This window comes from Pinus tabuliformis, chromosome 2_1, assembly GCF_031772625.1.
Source record: "Pinus tabuliformis cultivar Carrire ecotype Pingquan chromosome 2_1, CPIR1, whole genome shotgun sequence".
Classification (NCBI taxonomy): Eukaryota; Viridiplantae; Streptophyta; class Pinopsida; order Pinales; family Pinaceae; genus Pinus; species Pinus tabuliformis.
Window position 1 is genome coordinate 835,430,441 of NC_142299.1, and position 20,028 is coordinate 835,450,468.

Here is a 20,028-nt window from a genome sequence, read left to right on the forward strand (position 1 = left end):
AGTTAGTACTTATGTTCTAATTGAGGACACAAATTGCCAGTGCAAAGCTAGAAAAATAATTCAAATTACTTTAGTAAGGTAGTGAATATCTTGTCTAACCAACCAAATAATGACTTGATTTCCAATAATATTAATGTGCATGAAAGCTTGGATGTTCTACTTGCACCCGATTTGAACACCATTGTCTTTACTGCTTGCTTAATTGATTCATTGATGTTGATATCATCATAATTGTATCGGTGGTAATTTCCCTCTATATCAACATCATCATTATTATGCATAGGATCATCATCCTCATCATTGTTTCCATCCCCAAAGAAACTTGTGAGCATTTCATTCAATCCTTCTTCATGCATTACATTTCCTTCAACATCTCTACTTTGAGCAGTGGATGGCATGTCATCAGTGTATGCTAATTTCATCAATTCCTCAAATTTTTCACATGGTACTGCTCTCTTCAATGCTTCTCTTCTTCTCCTAGTCTAGTTTAAAGGATGAATTGGATCATCTCATTGAATTCTTAATGGTGTACTTGGATCTTGATCATTAGTAGGTGTATCATCAACATCATTTACCTATAATTAAATGCAACCATTATTTAATGTTAGAAAAAAATTACTGTACAAAGCATGGATCCATTTCAAAGATATATGCAATAAATTACTCAACAAAACAATATTATGCATATACACAATAAATTAAAAATATTATCTTTGAACACATAGTCTTAAAAATAAGCCACATAAATTTCATATTCTTAGATTTTCTGCCTTAGGAACATCCAAAAACAACAATTGTCTCAAAGTATTCATCCATGCATGTAGTATCATCATGACCAACCTCTTGTTCATTGTGTTGATTTTGTATTGCATATACAAACTCCATTGTCATATCCTCCTCCACCCATTTCTTTTTGTGTGATTTAATTGTATGGTGTAGGCCATGTCCATATGCAGGTATTTTATTGGTCTATCGAAATGATTAAACTCCTCATTTGTTCTAATTCCATTGCCAACCTAAAATAATTGATACATGCATTATTTTTTCCAAGGTTAGAGATTAGACTATATAATGTACTTATATTGTCCATTAATTTCTAGTTGAAATTATTTATAACACCCACAAAGTATAACAATTGTATCAAAGTATTCATTCCATGTATTATCATCATGACTAACCTCTTGTTCATTGCCACCAATTTCTATTGTATTTGCAGACTCAATTGTCATATCTTCTTCCACCTACTTTCTCATGCGATGTGCTTTAATAGTATGGGATCCATTGTTGTGTACATGTTTTGGTTGTTTTACAGTAAAATGGTTCAACTTTGTATTGGTTGCAAACACATTTTCCACCTAAAATAATCAATGAAATGCATTTTTTTTTCATGTTTAAATAATAAACTATATAAATTACTAGGTTCAGGAAAACAAGGATGGGAAACTAAATTTCATTTTATTAATATTTCATAAATTAATGTAATATGTAAGTACCTGATGCCCTAAATGATGTTGTGTGTCTTTATTGGAAATAACTTCATTTGTTTCCATGGCCTCTCCTAGCACCTACAATACACAACAATGATAGCAATTTTTATCAAAGTCATCTATGGAAGTGTTATAGTCTTATTTCTTATTCCATTATTTTAACCTTTCTAATTTTCATGTTAGTTATTTGCATTTTCAGTTATGAAATTCTCCACCATTGTTGTGACACTCTTATGATAATGATTGAACCCAAGTTGAAGGCTTAACTTTTCACGCATATCTACACTTCTAATTATTAGGGTCATATCTATTGAATTTTGGATACTAGTTTTTAACATGGATATCAATTTGTTTATCTAGTTTGAATGTACATTAGGAACATAGTGGTACTAGACTCTCATGAAATTGTTTGAACCCTATGGAGATTTCGATATTTACTGAACATTAGATGTTGCACATATTATAATACCATGTCATACATGTTAAGCATATGTAATATATGTTAGATGATCTAAATTACACCTTTGCACTAATATTAATACACAAATGATATTTTTTTATTATTGGGAAAAAAACACTATGGCATTTCCCACCTAAGTCAATAATGACTAAAATAATTATTGCATAAATCAATAAATCCTAAAATGATGCCTAAGTGATCTAGACCTCCCAAAGATATAGGAGTAAAGTATAAATGGTACAACTATGGGCACTACCATGTAAACAACACATGTTCAAACCTTTACATGGGTAGAGCCTCTATGCACACTGTGCACGAGGGAAGGTGTTTGATATCTTATATTTGGTTTCCCTTCATCGCCAAAGTGGACTAGGTTATGAGTGGATTGGAAAAGCAACCCTTATTTGTTCCTTTCAGCTTTTGGGAAATCTCAAGTTCAACTAGTGCTAGTAGATGGTTTCAAAGATGTTTGCTAGGGTTTTTCAACAAGGTCACTAGATCCCAATGCAACATAGATACTTCAGATTTGTTGAAAAGTAAAACCCCTACATAGCACTGAATAGATCATTAATGACTACCTAGAGAACTTAGACGAAATTAATTGTAGAAGTAAAAACTACAACGAAATTAATCATGAAAGTAAAAACTACAATTAAAAAAAAAATACACTTGGTAATATACTAGAATTCATCCTCTCCCAATCCAAAGTTGATGAATAATATGTTGAACATTTGATGAAACTCATGAAAGATAATAAGCATGTCTATTGATATAGGAGTGCATGAACTTTCTTAATGTGTAGTTGTTAATTAGCGATGATGAATATCCAAAGTTGATGAATAATATGTTAAATCTTTGATGAAACTCATGAAAGATAAATGTGTAGTTGTTAATTGGAGATGATGAATATCCAAAGTTGATGAATAATATGTTAAATCTTTGATGAAACTCATGAAAGATAATAAGCGTAGGGCATGAACTTGCTTAAGGTGTACTTGTTAATTAGAGATGATGAATATGTATATATATTTATTAACAAGGGATTATTGTAATTTCAAGAAATAAATATATGTGGCCAATAAATAGGTTATTTTTTTGGTCTTGCCCTAACTACGCTAGAACCTATGGCCCTCACCCCCATGCTCAATGGCTGACCATATATCATTCGCTCAGGAAAAAGGGTGGAACCTATGGCCCTTGCTCCCATCTTCGATGCACTGATCATAGATCATTCGCTCCAGAAAACCCCGATTTCGAATAGAAAAAAGGCGGAAGGAGAGGAATTGGGAGGATAACCAGAAAAAGATGCAGTGGGAATGAAAATGGGCTAGTGCTAGAACTTATGGCTCTCACTCCCATCCTTAATATGTTGACCATATATCATTCGCTTTGGGAAAACCCTGATTTGGAATAGGAAAAAGGGCAGAAGGAGGGGAATTAGGAGGATAACCAGAAACAGAAAAGGATGCAATGGGAATGAAAAAGGGCCAGCAATACCAAATCATCCGTAGATTGAAGCTATCGGTGGTAGGAGAGAAGGAAAGTGCATGGGTTGGGGAGGCAGCAGGTCAAATTTGTGTAGCTTATAAAGACGTAACACAGAGGTTAGTTGATCCATTTGAACTTGCCCTCACCAAATTTGACATTATCTGCATTGTTTATACACATTATGTGAAAAACTGATGGAATCCCCTAAAATTTCTGTTCGTAGAGTTATTTTTCAGTATTGCTAATGAAAGGATTATTATAAGCCCTAACTTCCTATTTCTAGGTTAGCATTATTTTTTCCTAGGGTAGAGGAATTATAGACATTTTATTAGCTAGCCACTTTTAGTAGAAGAAATTTGTGATTATCTAAGACAGTTATTGTATCCCTTAACATTGGAAAATACCTTGGAACCTTTTGCCTCCCATTAGACATAGTTACAAGTTGCCTCCCTAGGGTTCTTAATTGAACTGAGGGTGGAGGATCATACTTAGGAACCCCTTAGCATCTAATGGTTGAAGGCTTGGAGTACAGGCCTACTTTGTTTTCTCTTGCTGAATAATCAATTTTGGTGTTCTCTCGATTCCCAACATAGGGTTAAGGTACTAAAGCTAAAATTTTCTGGGTGGAGAAATTCTCTGGAAACCTTGAAAGGTGGAGAAAATCTCTGGAACCATTGAATCATAAGAGGGTGGAGATTTTTTTATCTCTATAATCCCTTCAATGTCTGATGGGTGAAGGAAGACTTCCTTTAGACTCTTGGAATAAGCATACATATATAGGCAGGGTGGGGGTGGAAATGGCCTTTAGAATGCCTGGTCAGGTCCTAAGCTAGGGGGTGACAGCTGCTCTGCTTGCAGATTGGCAATGATTGGGAGGAGAACTAGGGACCTTATGCCAATACCGATTTGGATTACTCAGAGTTAGAAACCTCAAAACAAAGTTAAGTATGGTGGTATTGCATGTATGTCCTATATGGTCTAAAGGATTCTAAAACTATACATTTATACACTAGTTACTAGTTGTACATTTGCATGATAGATAACAAAAAATTATGGTATGGACATGCTGGGGTATTGACCTAGCAATAGATTCATTGACTTGGAGCTCCCCTACATGTAATTTAATAACATGTATTTTCTTTAGTGACTGGAATTATATGTACATAGTAAAAATAAAATAGAATTATACTGAATTAACTAATGTGATTTCATAGAGGGAAAGAACTCATGGCAGCATGCCATTCCTATTGTAAAGTTATCCACCAATATTGTGTAACTGGAATCTCTACTAAAAATTGCGTACAGTTCTTGTGGTTACAAATCTCATTCCTATAGTGTATTTCTATGATTGTCTATGTCCTATCACATGTTGTTGCACTTTAACATTCTAAAAAGATAATATGAGTTGTTTTATTACCAAATACTACTACAAACTTATGGAGTGAAACCTAATATGTTGTATTGCATAACCATGATTTAGGCACAAATATAAATGTGCGAGTGCATCTTAACCCTAGGTAGGACAAGAATTTACTTGTAGATGGGTATGACACCACGAATGCTATTAATAAAGTGTTGTCATTACCTTCGAAATATCTCAATATAGGGTCTGATGTGACATGAACGAAAATGTGCAATCCTGTTCCATTATTAGGCAAGATGCAATGACACAATGGCATGTACCATTGTTATGAAACTTTGTTGAGCCAATTGTATAAGTTGGAATCCATTATAAGTGCTTTTGTAGCATGTACTAGTAATCCTATAATATACTTAGTCGACGAAGAGTCAAACATTGTATCATTCTACTACAGTAGTTACTTAGACTAACAAATTTTGATAAGGTATTTGGAAGGTGACAAAGATTCATGGACCTGTTAATGCCTTTTCTTTCTCGTTTATTTCATGCTAATAACCTCATGACGGGATACCATTTCATTGGTATGTTTAGAAATGAATTTTTGAGTCTATTCTATAGTCTTTCAATTTTAGGCTTAAGTTTGTAATGTCCTTACAATTTGGACATTTTCTTAGCCATTTTTGGAATAAGGTGTTAAGTTTGAGAACTAATTGTCGACATGTCCTGGCTGGTTTGGACTGACTGGTTGAAACTTGGTCCAATTACAACTAATTATCCATTCTTTTCTAATGTTAAAATTGGCAACTAGGGTCAAACTCCATGTGGGTCACCTTATTTATGAAAGCTGATATTTTTCTTGGATTCCTCTCTTTGAGAGGTGTAGGATTGATCTAAATATCATCTGATTCCAACATGTATCTATGGAGATATGAGTTTATTTGTATTATTGACAAATTGTTAAGGTCAACCAGCAAGCAAATTACCCCCAACTCAACCTCAACGTTGCATTCAAATAGAGGAGACCTCAAGTCATTTGAGGAACACATCACTCATGATCTCTATCTCCACTCATTTGGGTTTTCCCTCTCACAAGGAGGATGTGGTGGAAAGAAAGGACACAAAGGTGCCCTAGCCATAGTTAAAGAAGAGATCCCTAGCCGCAGTCTTGAAGGAGATGAGGCCATGCCCTAGCCATAGTCTAAGAAGCCTCTTATAAATAGGAAAAGGAGCCCTCCATCCACACTCAAGTGGAGTCCTATCCGCTGTCAAGAGGAGCTCCAATACATAGCCCTAGTCCACTGTCAAAAGGAAGGCCCTAAAATGCAGTCAAGAAGATCCCTAATCTGCAACAAAGAGAGGCCAAATACACAGTAAGGAGGAGGCCTAGTCCGCAACAAGGAGAGGCCTAATCTGTAGTAATGGGGAGGCCTAATCTGCAACAAAGAGAGGCTTGACCCATAGCAAAGAAAGAGCCTTAACATGCTTAAAAGCGATAGCTTATAAATTCAGTTTGTTGTAGGTGAAAACATGGTGATAGAGACAATCTAAGACATGCCTTAAGGACTATGTGCAAGCTTGGTGAGGCACGGTCATAAAGTGAAGGAATGTGTTAAAGAGATCCACCCTATATATTAGTGTATGTATACAGTTGGATGCTTGAAAGTGCTGACAACAAAGTCAAGTTCTTGTAGGATAAAATATTATTGCGTTGATGGTGTTTGGACACTGGTTGATGAAGGATCGTAGGCCTAACTTGCTATTGGGGTAGCCCCAGGCCATAGCCAGTTGTAAAGGCTGTTCTAAGGGTTGCCAAACCAGACTTGGAAAACATGGCAGTGGTGGAGTCTCTCCTTGGTACACCGCAACCTTAGAAGGCCTACTTTATTGAGTGTGTGGAGAATCAGGACTGAAGGTTGATGTCCTATATCATGAAGTAGTGACAGCTAGTGTAGCAATAAGACATCAGAGTTTTGGGAGATGTATTGGGTCAAGGGTTGACCATGTTTGGCTCATTTTAATGAACATCCTGTTGGTGCCATATGAATGATCTTCAAAGGAAGATTCTGTCCTGTTTGATCAGCATTGACTTCTCTGGTCAAGACTTTACTATTGTTGTCATAAAATATCAATTTTTTATATTTGTAATATCTCCATCTCTCTGCTGAACTATTGAAGAATAGAAGGAGAATTGATCAAGGGTTTCCCCACATTAGGTCTTTTCCCTGATTGGTGCCACATCTTGTGTCCTCTTGTCTTGGCTTGTCTTCTACTGTTTATGTTTATGTTCTATCTACGTTTTACTATCATGCTGATGTGATTGCTTAGCTGGATATTGATATTGGGCTAACAAGAAAATTGAAGTAAATTTCTCTTAAGCATAGAACATACCAAAAATTAACACCTAATCATGAGATGCCTTGTAATTGCATCGTTGGAATGGGTAAGCTTGAAATTTGTCTACAAAACATGAAATATGGACTTCGTTTCAGTTAAAAGGAAAGAAAACTAGTCTAGCATTATAAGTTCAAATAAGACCTTTGAGGATGTGACACATACATTGTTAAAAATGGAAACTAGGGCCAAACTCCATGTGGGTCATCTTATTAATGGTATCTAATATTTTTCTTGGATCCTTATAATCGAGAGGTGTAGGATTGATCTAAATATCATCTGATTCTGATAAGTATTTATGGAGATATGAATTTAATTGTGTTATGGGACAATTCGTCAAGGTTGGCCAACAACCAAATAAACCCCACATGTGCTCAACGTTTTAGTATAAATAGAGGTGCCTTGAAAGTCATTTGGACACACTCACTTGGGATCTCTTCCTCTCTACTTATCCTTGTGTTTTAGTAGAAGAAGATATCCTAAGGGATAATACTGCCCTAATGGAGAAAGGTTCTACGCAATCTAGAGGGAGTGCCCTAGGCTCTACACTGCCCTAATGAAGAAACCCTAATCAGCCCTAATGCAGTCATGGATGAGACTACTACAGTGCAGCAAGGAGAAGTTCTAAACTTCCCTGAACACTGGTCTAGAAGAGACCTAAGCTGTTGTCCTAATGAAGAGACCTACCCCTACTCACAGATCTAAATGGAGCCACAAACAAGCCCTAGCCACAGTCATGATAGAAACCCTACTAGTAGGTGGAAAGGAGACTCAGCCGCAGATGGAGGAGATCTCTAGAAGTAGTTAAGGTAGAGGTCTGAAGGTAGTTAAGGAAGGCCTAAATCTATAGTTAAACAAGGCCTATAAAGGAGGCCTAAATACAGAATTAGAGGAGGCCTAAGTACGTAGTAAAGAGAGGAAAAATTCATAGCAATTGAGGAGACATATATGCAGCTAGAAAAGGAAACCTAGCCACGTAAGAAGGACCCTATATGTGCTGTAGGTGATAGCATGGAAATCTATGTGTGATGTAGGTGAGAGCATGGAAATCTATGTGTGCTGTAGGTGACAACATGGAAATCTATGTGTGCTATAGGTGTTACAGTGGGAAAGAAGTATAGCTGTCCATGATGCAATACATGGACAACAAGTACATGAAAAAATGCATGAAGCAGAAAGGTACAACATGTCTAGATGTGACAACTAGTGCATGGAGCAGCAAAGTAAAACATGTCTAGATGGGACAGCTAGTACATGGAGCAGCAAGGTACAACATGTCTAGATCGGACATCTAGTAGATGGAGCAACAAGGTATAGCATGTCTAAATGGGACAACTAGTACATGGTGTAGCAAAGTGTAGCAATGGTACTTGGGACAACAATGAAGCTTGATGGTGCAAGTAAATGGTGCAGTAGTATGATGTGTACAACATGGTCATAAGGTCTAGCAATGTGATGATGTGTACAACATGGTCATGAGGCCCAACAATGTGATGATGGGTGTAGCATGGTGCAACACGGTGAGGTGCAACATGATGGCAAGATGCAACACAATGATAGGTGAAGGAGTCACCTTGGAGAAACAGTTGAAGCAACATGTCTTCAACTAATATCATGTAGAGATGATCTACTCTCTTATCTAGAAAGTCTAAGTGTTGACTTTTGTTGTAAATGTACTATCTCTCTCTCTCTCTCTCTCTCTCTCTCTCTCTCTCTCTCTCTCTCTCTCTCTCTCTCTCTCTCTCTGCTGAACTATTGAAGAACATATAAGAAGAATTGATCAAGGGCTTCCCCACATCGGGGTTTGTCCCTGGCTAATCCCACATCTTATGTCCTCTTGCCCTGGCTTGTCTTCTGCGATTTATGTTTATGTTCTATCTGCAATTTACTTTAATGCTAATGTGATTGCTAATCTAGAAAAGATATTGAGCTAACTGTGAAAATTCAAATAAATTTCTCTAAGAATAGAACATACCTAAAATTAACATATATTCTATAAAATTTTGGAATGTATCAGTTATTCAACAATGATTACAACAACCATTAGATGGTATCACATCAACATCCAGTTTAGCAATCACATCAACATGATAGTAAAATGCAGATAGAACATAAACAATAACAGTGGAAGACTAGCCAAGAAAAGAAGACACAAGATATGGCACCAGCCAAGGACAAAACCTAATGTGGGGAATCCTTGATCAATTCTTCTTATAATTCTTCAAAAGTTCAGCAAAGAGAGAGAGTACAATGTATAATATTCACTTGTCCAATTACAATGAAAAATATTATTAGTCAAACAACACAAACAGAAAGCCCTAACCCAAAAGTCAACGTTGGTCAATAGGGCAGATTTCTTCCTCAATTCAGCTCGATCAAACCCAATCAACTTTGGCCTTCACCAGCATGTCTAATAAGCCCAAAACAGTCTGAAAAAGTCCAGCCAAACATGGTCAACAAAGGTCAATGTTGCAACCATCCCTAGCACAGTCAACATTGATCAAACATGAGGTCAAATTGCCTCGGATTTTGTGCCCAGAACTGTGACATGCTCAAATAGAATTCCTCCACCCAAAACCGTACCTAAAATAGGTCAACACTTGGTCAACGTAGAAAAAACAACCTCTGCAATTTTGATCAAATTTGGTAAATGGATGGAGCATAAAACCCTTCCTTTCCTTCACACATGTGGAGAGTAGCTTCTGATTTTCGTACCCAATCAATGAAGGAGAGAGAAAAAGTGGGCCAGGGAAATGTTACTTTCCTTTAGGGGTTAGAAACACCTAATAGGGTTGACCTTTAACCACCCCTACATAGGGATAAAACACCATTGCGAGATCAAGGTCCTAATTTTGGAAGGGGATCCTTGTTTTGTGTTTGGTTCACTTAGATGCATTAATGATCTTGGTCCCTAATGACTAGTTGATTTCATAAGAATCCTTGTTGCTCTTGTCAGGTGGACCAGTAGTCTAGGTCTTGGGCACCTACTCCACAGGTACCCAAGCCCTTTAGAGAAATATATTGGCGTAAACAGGTGAATCATTGAGACTCTTTGGCCTCCTAGTAGCATCTTTGGATGGCACATGTCCAAAAGCACCTCCAACACCGAGGACATTGGTTGACTTTGTCCCAAATTTGATGATTCTTCATGATGCCATAATTAGACCCAGCATGCCCCCATGCCAACCTTGATATAGATTGAGGGGCGGCAATTGATTCAGAGTTCAAATGAGGATAATATCACCATGAGATACTAGGGAGGGCTTGTTGCACCAAAGAAGCCCTTAATGCTAGAGCAAAGGAGGCCACCTTTTGTGGTTGGAAATCCATAGAGCCCACTTTGTGGTGCCCTAGTTAGATCTCGGGTGTCCACAGGGGGCAATGAGGTGCATTTGGGGGCCATCCCTCAAAACATAAACTTCACATGCTTCTACACCACCTTGGGCACCTCATCACCATTGGACATGACATTTGGAGTAATGGTGTTGGATCAATCGGCCTTAGAGAGCTTACAGTTCACAGATGGGGCTAATTGTTGGCATTGTTGTGTTGGCGTGGATGTCAACATTGAGTTACTAATGTAATAGCATGGATTGCAGGTGTCTAATACAATAGAGGCTTGGAGATATTTGCCTAATAGTGGTTAATTAAGGTATAAGTCAATCTTCAATTGATCAACAAAGCAATCATGATTTACACGAGGTAAACCTATATTAATTGTGTAGTAATCATTGTTTACATTGGCTCATTGTCTACACTCTGTGTATATTACACAATTTCTTTATTACATCCCCCTGAAGATGTTGCTAAGCACCAAAAACAAATTTTCCCCTATCCAATGCCTCAAAAACCTTGGCTTCTCCATTGGTATTCTCTCGTGGTTTTGGTGTCGGCTTGATTCCCATCAAATTTTCCATTGGTTTTTCCCATGGTATCTCCTATTAGACCAAATCGATGGATATATAAACTAGCTGTGAATGGCACAAAATGAAGCATTGATTTCTTTGGCAGCATGTGTTCTGAAGTTTGGTGAATGGAGGAAATCAATCTGGGCATAATTTTAGCTTCAACTTGGCACATAGAACTAGTATGATGGGAGTGATATCCATTGATATAGTAAGTTATCAATATGCCTTAATGCCATTTTTGTGAATTAGTGTAATAAAACTGTAAAATTGCAGCGACGTTCTTCTTGTAAAACCAATAATTATTTGATGGTCTGGTTTATCCAATATGTTAGATGCAGTGGCATAATATGCATCTTTGTTTCAGTGTCAATGGGACCAAGGTATTGATTTTCTAAGTCGAGCAAGGTGGTTATTAGGAATGCGTAGATGTTTTAAACAGATCAAGAGCATGAGTTTGATGCCCCACAATCATTGATCCAGTTGATGGATTGAAAGTGGATGCTTCCAAATCAGTGGTTTAAATCATATGTACGACCAATGTGTTAGACTACATTTGAGTGTGGCAGGAATGGTAATTTGATGGCCTGATCTACATAGAACAATGGTTCATGCGACGGTCTGGCAATGTATTGATTTAATCTTCTATAGTGATCTATGCTTGTTTGAATAGAAGCGTGATGGCATATGGTCAAACATGGTTCCTCTCTGTCTATAGTCTGTGATGCTTATGCCTCTGGAGATAGTAGAAGCATTTTGGCTTCAAATTAGAATGATGTTTGCCCTAGCTACAAGAGTGTTCTAGACACATTTCCTAAAAATAAATTCAATCATGTAGCCTCCTACTTAGGTTGTTAAATTTTATTAACAAGATACTCGAATTCGTGTTAGATCTGAGCATTCTATGGTGGCTAGAAGATATTATGCATCACATCCTTAGTTGGGCCACATGTTTATAGTTTCTAATGAAGGATATGATTTGTGACTGAAATTTCTTCTCTGCATAAAAGGTAATTCATCTGACACAATTGTTTAATCTAGTACAAAAGTATGTAGTTCCTAATTAAGTTCAAGCTGATTGGTTTGAACTGGTGGAATGTTTGATGATTTGATGGGAGAGCTGCATAAATCTGAGGCAAAGGTCTGTAATAACAGTGTTGTGTCTGCAGGTGTGATTTGTAAAACTGAAGATATTGGTTACATAATTGATTATAACAGACCTTGTTTTGTGGTTAAAATTTGACCACTAACATTTGATGACCATTCATCATGAATTCAGCCTGAAGTTGAAGAGGAATGCGAGGGTCCTAGGAAAGAAGGGAAGGCTAATGAAAATAAGGAAGAGGCTCTTAAATAATTCGAAGGTACAAATTTTCATGTTTCTACCCACACATGCGAGAAACCTAGGGATTTTGGATAAACTTGAGGTTTGAAAATTACAGGATAAGTTGTAGACTTCGCTTGGAGAATCAAATGACTAGAAGAGCATTTCTTTGAAGGAACATTGTTTCACTACTCTTGAAAGACCTTATCTTGCTATGGAAAGGAAAGAATTGGGTGGATAATGTGGTTACGGGTGGAAACTTGGGTCTAGGGTTTGGTCTTGGAAGTCTCCTTTGAAGTTGATTCCATAAGAAGAGAAGTTCCTTTTGGGTTTTCCCTTTGGGGGGGTTTTGCCTTGGCTTGGAGCCTATATATTGTGGTCCTTGTGTATTGATATGATCTTTGTGTTTTGGCATTTATTTGATGATAAGAACATAAGCATAATAATCATGAGGAAGAATGTAAATCACAAATAAATTTCATGGTTTGGAAAAGTAAATTAAATGCTGACCTAATCAAATTTTTCCAACATGGTATCAGAGCTTAGGGAAAGAGTACAAGAATTTTCACAATGCTCCAACTACATAAAAGAAGGGGCTCATTATAATCTCCTTGAAGAAAAGAAAAGCTATAAAGAACTATTCCCAAGTCATTGTTAGGCAAAGATCATATCGAAATTATGTACGATTTCTGAAGCTATTATGGAAGACACAATGCTTACACTTTACAAATTCATGGGCTGAACTATCTCAAGTTATAAAACACAAAGAAATGAAGGTCTATTAGGGCACATCAAGGGTTTCTACAGGGACATAGAAACAAGATCAAAATTTTTACAACAATAGTGAGAAGGCCGAGCTCCTATAATGGCTGTTGGAAGTGATGGAGGTGTCTTGAAGGGTAGTGTTGCATAAGCTTGTAGAGAAATCGATATTTGAGAGGTGCGAACAAGCCTCTATTTGTTGTGGGGAAAAATGCCTATGCAGGACGATCCTATCCACCTAAGGTGTGACAGTGCCTTAGCAACAAACGAATACAGCTATTATGATTTCTTCCTTTATGAAATGTGAAAGAGGGGAGATCGGCAGACTTACCGTTGTCTTCCGATTGTCCCTCGAACTAGATCCTCTTCACTTTGTGTGTCCACAGCTACTTGCCTCCTCGCTCGATCAAGAGAACAGCTACTTGAATCCCACTGGATCACAAGAGAATAGCTACCTGTGACAAGAGAACAGCTACTTGCGACAAGAGAAGAACACAATACAAAGGCAAATATACATATTCATAAATGATTCAGGATTAGAAGTAAATCAAATACACTAATGCAATCATACAAAATACACCAGCATATAGGAAAGAATCAAGATAGCTTTATTGATAAGTAACAGGGTTCAGGAAGAGATACAACCCATAGGGCTCCAATCCAGCATCTCCTTCCCAGCAGAATGGAATTCCTTCTTCAGCTCCCTTCAAAGCATAACACACCCAATGTTTCTAGCCACAAACCAACAACAATTCTTTGCAATTACCAAATTCCAGCCTCTAGATCCCATGGAGGAGAGATCCATATATAGATGTTTGGAGAGAGGATGAGTCAGCTTGAGATCTGACTAGTGTCCTCTCCCTCTCTTAGTTCTTGAGTCCACTTGGAGGTTCTTGCTTCCACTTGGAGATTTGGAACCTCTTACTCATCACCAGTCGAATTCCCTGATCCAAGTGTCATTTTGGAAGCTTCCTGGGCATTGACACCTTGAGGAATGACTCTGCCACTTGTCCAAACTCGCTCAGCGCAGGTAGCCTTTGTTGGAGTTGACATTCAACGCAGGTAGACAGTGGAGCAGTTGACATTCAGCGCAGATGCTCAGTGGAGCAGTTGACATGATCCAGAATTGGCTTGTTTTTGAGTGTTTTCAGGTGGAGAACTTATGTGAATTGCTGTGGTTAGTCGGCCTTGTTCCTCTAGGGGTAGGAACAACATGTTTAGGGACTTTGGATCCCTTAGTTTAAGGACATTTCATGCTCAATGCTGTCAGGCACAAAAATGTCTATAACAGTTGCCCCCTAAAGTATGAGGCCATTTATCGGGTGAAATGCTTTATCCAGAGGGTCCGAAGTCCATCCATCTGCTGGGAGGAGACCTGTAATAAAATACAATACAATACATTATGATTCATACTGTTTTCATGATCTAGCTGAAGCGGGCATTCCCATGCTCAACTTTATAAATTCATTTTTGTACATAGAACAGACGATCGTCTGATGGTAGATTGATAATTTTGGTGAAATTATCATCCTTTGAGTAGGATGATCATCTGCTGCAATGATGTACGTGTCAAATGTCTTTATCTTTCCTGAATATATATCGCAGCCCGGATGGATGAAACTAGATCCGGGGTCTTCAAACTCGTTCGATCTTCACTCTAAGTACAAGTCAATCCATGTGAGAATTGCGCTGAAGTCGAACATGGAAAGACATCGCTTGATTACCGGTCAATGATGTAAATCGTTAACAAGTGCGAGAGGAATCACCGATAATGATAATGACCCTCAAGGTACTGCAGTACAATTCACGTGGTGTGAATGAAGGACTTGGCGTCGAACACCACGCAAAATCTTCTGGTCAAAGGTCATTGATGTATACCTGTCGCCGGAAGTGAGAAACTTGCCATTGAGGCATGCAAGCTTCAAATTACTGAAGGGGTTGTTCCTAGATCAACTTCTTGGATAATGAGCTGATGTCGACAAGAAGCGATCCGTCAAAGGAGGGCCTTAATGAATCCCACATCAGTGACACAGAATGGAGCTAATGACTTTAATGGAGGTGAAAACGATCTGTGACATATGATTCAGGGTGGCGGTCATGAATGGATGAAGGATAATGTATGGCAGTGGATGGGACCCAGTTGACTCTTTCTGAACGACTTCTCTTGAACATATGGTGACACTGATGCGATGGATCGGTAGCATTACCCCAAATATGGATGGTATGGCGAGACCATGGTGATGTGACCGGTGAATGAAACAACCAAACCCGATTGTGATACGGAGGAAAAGTGTCATGTTCAAGAGCGACCTGCTACCATCAAAGTTTTCTTGATTTTTCCCAATTTTTCCCGAGTCATTGCTGACCAATACCTCTTTATTTTTGTCAAGCTTGAGGAGGATAACATATGCTTGTTCTATAGCCTGCCCTTCAGGCAAGCCCATCGCTATGTTTTAACGAGCCTAGCGATAGGGAAACGCGTTCTCGTCTAAAGACAAGTTTGTCGCTATTTAATCATTTTAACGAGTCTAACGACAAGGATAACTCGGTCCTTTTCATTTTTAGAGAGTCTGAAAAGGTACATAAAGTCAACTCCAAAATTCCTTTTTCGTCATCTAATCCCTTAAGTCCGAAAAAGTATAAAACAATACAAAAGGGATGAGTTTTCGATATCTTTAACGAGCCGAACAAAACAAGCGCTCGATCTTTTTGTGCAATAATCCCTCAAGTCCAAAAAGATTAAAATCTAGAGGAGGGATAGCTCTTCCTGTCACTTTAACGAGCTGGAAGGCCAAAACTCGGCAATCTTTTCATATTTTACGAGTCAATTGAAAAGAGTTTAAAGAAGACTCGTCTTTTGAGGAACGAGTGATAAACAGGGATAGCAACTGATTCCAGGTACAGGTTGGAATTTTCCAATCACGGCGGTGTCACAAGGATGGCTAGGTGAAATCACTCTTCGCAGCTGTTCCTCAAAATGGGTAAACAATCATATGGAGGTGAACGATCGGCCAAATGAAAAGTGGAGGTGGCAGGTGCAAACACGACCAAGGCTTTAACGACTGATAAAATTACATTCACAGTGGTTATTTACCGGGATAGGTTCATTTTTTAATGAGCTTGAACTCTGGAGGAAACTCTTGCTCACAATCGCTTTTCTATTTTTTAACGAGCATAAATTCCGCGTTAAAACTGCTTGATCTTGCGTTTATTTTTTAACGAGCATGAACTTTATGCTAAAACTGCTCGATTATATAGTCAAATTTTGATTTTTTACCATAACTAGCTTTTCTCTTCTCAATGATAGTACTGCATTCTCAATTGCTGCATCAAACCTAGTTAGAAATGAACAATATTTGCATGAAAATGAGATTATAACTCTAATATTTCGCTTTGAACTACGTAAAAAGCCATTAAAAGATGTTTTTACCTCTCATTTTACCATTTCATTTGAACTTGGTTTGTTGGAGCTCTGGAGGTGCCTCTTTCCCCTTGATTTTCACCAGCTGATTCCGGGAGATTCTGTGGACGATTTTCAGCGCCGTCTGGACCAGGTAGGAGCTAAACCCTAGCTCTTTCTTTTCATGGTTTCCTTTTTCAATTTTGTGCCTGTTTTCCTGCCCCCATGAGCCCCTGGGGTTTTGCTAGGGCGCTCTGGCATCAGCGCAGGCAGTCCATTCAAAACCTGCACTGAATGTCAATCTGCCTTAAGGCAGTTTGACCTTCAACGTAGGTAGGACACTTGCCAACTGCGTTGATCTCAGAAAAGCAGCTCTATGCACAGTTTTTTGATGAAATTTTGCCAGTTTCTCATCAATTTCAGGAACTTACTCTTTCTCTTGTTTGTTTTGCAGGGATCTTTGAGAAAAATGTCCCTTACATGGTGAGAACGAGAACATGAAGAGGAGGACATGATTTCCCTCCATGACCCTGTCACAGTGAACGCGCTGCGGAACTGTGGCCTGCTGAAGTTTTTCCGTATCTCTAATATGAGAGCACAGATTTCTTTACTGCAGTATATGCTTGATGCAGCAATTGAGAATGCAGTACTATCATTGAAAAGAGAAAAGCTAGTTATGGTAAAAAATCAAAATTTGACTATATAATCGAGCAGTTTTAGCATAAAGTTCATTCTCGTTAAAAAATAAACGCAAGATCGAGCAGTTTTAACGCGGAATTTATGCTCGTTAAAAAATAGAAAAGCGATTGTGAGCAAGAGTAGAAGAACACAATACAAAGGCAAATATACATATTCATAAATGATTCAGGATTAGAAGTAAATCAAATACACTAATGCAATCATACAAAATACACCAGCATATAGGAAAGAATCAAGATAGCTTTATTAATAAGTAACAGGGTTCAGGAAGAGATACAACCCATGGGGCTCCAATCCAGCATCTCCTTCCCAGCAGAATGGAATTCCTTCTTCAACTCCCTTCAAAACATTACACACCCAATGTTTCCAGCCACAAACCAACAACAATTCTTTGCAATTACCAAATTCCAGCCTCCAGATCCCATGGAGGAGAGATCCATATATAGATGTTTGGAGAGAGGATGAGTTAGCTTGAGATCTGACTAGTGTCCTCTCCCTCTCTTAGTTCTTGAGTCCACTTGGAGGTTCTTGCTTCCACTTGGAGATTTGGAACCTCTTACTCATCACCAGTCGAATTCCCTGATCCAAGTGTCATTTTGGAAGCTTCCTGGGCATTGACACCTTGAGGAATGACTCTGCCACTTGTCCAAACTCGCTCAGTGCAGGTAGCCTTTGTTGGAGTTGACATTCAACGTAGGTAGACAGTGGAGCAGTTGACATTCAGCGCAGATGCTCAGTGGAGCAGTTGACATCATCCAGAATTGGCTTGTTTTTGAGTGTTTTCAGGTGGAGAACTTCTGTGAATTACTGTGGTTAGTCGGCCTTGTTCCTCTAGGGGTAGGAACAACATGTTTAGGGACTTTGGATCCCTTAGTTTATGGACATTTCATGCTCAATGCTGTCAGGCACAAAAATGTCTATAACACTATTGTAAGCCTCATATCCCTATAATGGTTTCAAACCTAAGCCAAAGTCTGTATGGTCTAGACTCAAGCTCATAACAATATTTCTAGCCAAAGAAGGAAGACACCTTGTAAAGGATATTAGACCAAAGATTTGAAAAGCATTATGAATCTAATGTCAATGTTTTGCAGTGATTGTTGTAGGCCCTAACTAAGAATGATAAATTCGCAAGAAATATGCACTAGACAAACACCAAGTCCATTTCCAAGACAAAAAATTAAATAAGAAGGGACTAGAATGGTAATTACTATGTACCCTAACATGAAGTCTTACGGAGTAGTAGCTTGGCATCTTGAACAGGGGCATTTTTAAGTGTCTTGGGATCATTTGAAGCAAGCCCACAATTAAATCTTGAAGGTAGTAATAATGCCCAGGACTATGGGATCGAGAAGAAGGCTTTGAAGTAACCTCCAATGATCATGATAGACAAAGGTACATAGTCCTTAAGTTGGGGAAGAGTCAACCCAAAATTAGAGGATAGGTTTCTTTGGTGATAGTGGTGACTATTCTAGTAGTTCTTGCTTGGGTTGCACCTTGTGGATTAGAGATTTCTTCATTAAATTGAAAGAGAACTATTATTAGCTCTAATACTAGCTTCTACTGGCCTTTGATCCCTTTCTAATTCATCAAGAAGCTGCAAAAAAAAATGCTACGGAGTTAGTCCACGATACTATTGAAAATAATGAAAGTACCCTTCCTGTTACCAATCACGAGGCTGGAGCCACCACCTCCATTGCTACTAGAATAAAGAGGGATCATAGAAAGAAGAAGAGGAAGGAATGTCTAGTTAAATTTTATTCTTCCAACGATTTCTTGTTGACATTTAAGGATCAGTTTAGAAAATATCTTGTTGAGTTAGTTTAATTTGAAATAACAGTCTGGCTAGCTAAATAATAGGTTGGCTAACAAAATAACAAGTTGGCTAGCTAAACGAAAAAGTTCACAACATAAAATAGAGGGAGTTGAAGATGTAGTGTTTATAACAAATTGATATATCTTATATGTTTTTGCAATTTGGTCGAGTTTTACCTTGAATTCAAATGAATAAAACAGTACTATCCAAACTGATTTTCATAGAAGCTAATGGACAGTTGGATGACCAGAGTTATAATAACCACTTTTGGACTCTTCTTGTGACAAGGAAGCCATAGAATTGTTATGAAGTGTAGCTTACCTAGAGTTATTTGGTTGAAAGAGAAAAACTATGAATAGGAAGAATCCTACTAAAAGAACTATCTCACAATACTGCTTTCACTGATAAATTCAATGCATGCCTCATTTTTTTTCCATAACTTGTCATCCAGATGCCTGAACCAAAGTCTAAAACCTGCCATTGCCAAAAGTTTCTTCAAAGACTAAACCAGTACAAACATCGGTTGAAATTATACCTCTCCTTAAAGGTGTAAAATAAATGATTTCAAAAGATTTAATCACTTATTTATTTCAAATGTTTAACCTATTGATATTAATTACTTTTGGGATTGTGACCTTATTCATAATGCCTAAGATGACCATTGAACCCCCATGGAACTTTGATGCTTGAGTTCTAAGCAAAATGCAGACCAATGCCTAAATCCAACCTTTTTTCCATGATTCTGGAGTTGATTCAATCTTCCAAGCAAACTTAGTTATCAGTCATCCTCCTTGGTTATCATAGGGTTCTAATACCATTTGGCCTTACTCATTGAGACCTAGCAACCCAATCTGAAATGGGCATTGGTATAAATTTTTATATAGGAAACATAAAATATGTCATGTCTCATAAGTTATGAAACTTATGAAACAACAA